Source organism: Triticum urartu, chromosome 2A (assembly GCF_056163025.1).
Source record: "Triticum urartu cultivar PI428250 chromosome 2A, HENAU_Tu73, whole genome shotgun sequence".
Lineage (NCBI taxonomy): Eukaryota > Viridiplantae > Streptophyta > Magnoliopsida > Poales > Poaceae > Triticum > Triticum urartu.
In genome coordinates this window covers 73466704-73469437 of record NC_141874.1, presented here as the reverse complement: position 1 = coordinate 73469437, position 2734 = coordinate 73466704, and positions in this window count along the sequence as shown.

Sequence of the window (2734 nt, the reverse complement as noted above, 5' to 3'; positions counted from 1 at the left end):
GATACAGCTTGGAACACCATAGTGTGATGGTATGTCCGAACATCATAACTGCACCCTATTGGATATGATGCATACCATGATGTCTCTTATCGAATTACCACAATAGTTTATGGGTTAGGCATTAGAGACAACCACATTCACTTTAAAAAGGGGCACCACGTAATTCCAATGAGATGACACCATATGAACTATGGTTTAGAGAAACCTAAGCTGTCATTTCTTAAAAGTTTGGGGCTGCGACGCTTATGTGAAAAAGTTTCAGGCTGATAAGCTCGAACCCAAAGCGGATAAATGCATCTTCATAGGACACCCTAAACAGTTGGGTATACCTCCTGTCTCAGATTCGAAAGCAATAAGGGATTGTTTCTAGAATCGGGTCCTTTCTCGAGGAAAAAGTTTCTCTCGAAAGAATTGAGTGGGAGGATGGTGGAGACTTGATGAGGTTATTGAACCGGTTCTTCAACTAGTGTGTGGAAGGGCACAGGAAGTTGTTCCTGTGGCACCTACACCAATTGAAGTGGAAGCTTATGATAGTGATCATGAAACTTCAGATCAAGTCACTACCAAACCTCGTAGGATGACAAGGATGCGTACTACTTCAGAGTTGTACGTAATCCTGTCTTGGAAGTCATGTTGCTAGACAACAATGAACCTATGAGCTATGGAGAAGCGATGGTGGGCCTGGATTCCAAAATGGCTCGAGGCCATATAATCCGAGAGAGGATCCATATATGAAAACAAAGTGTAGACTTTGGAAGAACTACTTGATGGTCGTAAGGCTGTTAGGTACATATGGATTTTAAAAGGAAGACGAACAATGATGGTAAATGTCACCATTAAGAAAGCTCGACTTGTCGTTAAGATGTTTCCTGACAAGTTCAAGGAGTTGACTATGGTGAGACTTTCTCACTCGTAGCGATGCTAAGAGTCTGCTGGAATTATATTAGCAATTACTGCATTATTTATGAAATCTTGCAGACAGGATGCAAAAAACATTGTTTCCTCGACGATTTTCTTGAGGAAAGGTTGTATGTGATATAACCGGAAGGTTTTGTCAATCCTGAAAGATGCTAACAAGTATGCAAAGCTCCAGGAATCCTTCTAAGGACTGGAGTAAGCATCTCGGAGTTGGAATGTATGCTTTGATGAGATGATCAAAGTTGTTGGGTGTATACAAAGTTTATGAGAAACTTGTATTTCCAAAGAAGTGAGTGGGAGCACTATAGAATTTCTGATGAATATATGTTGTTGACATATTGTTGATCAGAAATGACGTAGAATTTATGGAAAGCATATAGGGTTATTTGGAAAGTGTTTTTCAATGGAAAGCCTGGATTAAGCTACTTGAACATTGAGCATGAAGATCTATAAGGATAGATCAAAACGCTTAATGGTACTTTCAAATGAGCACATACCTTGACATGATCTTGAAGGTGTTCAAGATGGATCAGTCAAAGAAGGAGTTCTTGCCTGAGTTGTAAGGTATGCAGTTAAGACTTAAAGCTCGACCATGGCAGAATAGAGAGAAAGGACGAAGGCTCTACAGTATGCTATGCTGTGTACCACACCTGAAGTGTGCCTTGCCATGAGTCAGTCAAGGGGTACAAGAGTGATCCAAAAATGGATCACAGGACAGCGGTCAAAGTTATCCTTAGTAACTAGTGGACTAAGGAATTTTCTCGATTATGGAGGTGGTAAAAGAGTTCGTCGTAAAGGGTTACGCCGATGCAAACTTTGACACTAATCCAGATTATTCTGAGTAGTAAACTGGATTCGTATAGTAGAACAGTTATTTGGAATAGCTCCAAATGTAGCGTAGTAGTTGCATCTACAAGATGACATAGAAATTTGCGAAGTACATACGGATCTGAATGTTGCAGACCCGTTGACTATAACATCTCTCACAAGGATAACATGATCAAACCCAGAACTTATCGAGTGCTAATCACATGGTAATGTGAACTAGATTATTGACTCTAGTAAAATCTTTGGGTGTTAGTCACATGGGGATGTGACCTTGAGTGTTAATCACGTATCGATGTGAACTGGATTATTGACTCTAGTGCAAGTGGGAGACTGTTGGAAATATGCCCTAGAGGCAATAATAAATTGATAATTATTATATTTTCTTGTTCATGATAATCTTTTATTATCCATGCTAGAATTGTGTTGATAGGAAACTCAGATACATGTGTGGATACATAGACAACACCATGTCCCTAGTAAGCCTCTAGTTGACTAGCTCGATGATCAATAGATGGTTACGGTTTCCTGACCATGGAGATTGGATGTCATTGATAACGGGATCACATCATTAAGAGAATGATGTGATGGACAAGACCCAATCCTAAGCCTAGCACAAGATCATGTAGTTCGTATGCTAAAGCTTTTCTAATGTCAAGTATCATTTCCTTAGACCATGAGGTTGTGCAACTCCCGGATATCGTAGGAGTGCTTTGGGTGTGCCAAACGTCACAACGTAACTGGGTGGCTATAAAGGTACACTACAGGTATCTCCGAAAGTGTCTGTTGGGTTGGCACGAATCGAGACTGGGATTTTTCACTCCGTGTGACGGAGAGGTATCTCTGGGCCCACTCGGTAGGACATCATCATAATGTGCACAATGTGACCAAGGAGTTGATCACGGGATGATGTTTTACAGAACGAGTAAAGAGACTTGCCGGTAACGAGATTGAACAAGGTATCGGGGATACCGACGATCGAATCTGGGGC